The sequence below is a fragment of the Triticum dicoccoides genome, unplaced genomic scaffold, assembly GCF_002162155.2.
Source record: "Triticum dicoccoides isolate Atlit2015 ecotype Zavitan unplaced genomic scaffold, WEW_v2.0 scaffold3447, whole genome shotgun sequence".
NCBI lineage: Eukaryota > Viridiplantae > Streptophyta > Magnoliopsida > Poales > Poaceae > Triticum > Triticum dicoccoides.
Genome location: NW_021264966.1, coordinates 43741 through 44636, shown reverse-complemented (window position 1 = coordinate 44636; position 896 = coordinate 43741).

The window sequence follows — 896 nt, the reverse complement described above, 5'->3', positions numbered from 1 at the left end:
GCACTGCTCCGGGTGTTTGGAGCGCAGACTGTTCTTGTGTTCATCGACATACGGGGTCACCAAGGTAGAGTTCTGTAGAACTGTGTAGTGTGCTTGAGACCAAGAATATCCGTCCCTGCATATTATTGAGTCTCTTCCAAGAGTGCCTTTTCCAGTCAGTCTCCCCTTATACTTCGATTGAGGGAGACCTATCTTCTTAAGGCCAGGAATGAAGTCAACACAAAACCCGATAACATCCTCTGTTTGATGGCCCATGGAGATGCTTCCTTCTGGCCTAGCGCTGTTACGGACATATTTCTTTAGGACTCCCATGAACCTCTCAAAGGGGAACATATTGTGTAGAAATATGGGCCCCAGGATGACAATCTCGTCGACTAGATGAACTAGGACGTGCGTCATGATATTGAAGAAGGATGGTTGGAACACCAGCTCGAAACTGACAAGACATTGCGCCACATCACTCCTTAGCCTTGGTACGATTTCTGAATCGATCACCTCCTGAGAGATTGCATTGAGGAATGCACATAGCTTCACAATGGCTAATCGGACGTTTTTCGGTAGAAGCCCCCTCAATGCAACCGGAAGCAGTTGCGTCATAATCACGTGGCAGTCATGAGACTTTAGGTTCTGAAACTTTTTCTCTGGAATATTTATTATTCCCTTTATATTCGACGAGAAGCTAGTTGTGACCTTCATACTGAGCAGTCATTCAAAGAAGATTTCTTTCTCTTCTTTCGTAAGAGCGTAGCTGGCAGGACCTTTATACTGCTTCGGAGGCATGCCGGCTTTTTCGTGCAAACATTGCAAGTCCTCATGTGCCTCAGGTGTATCTTTTGTCTTCCCATACACGCCCAAGAAGCCTAGCAGGTTCACGCAAAGGTTCTTCGTCACGTGCA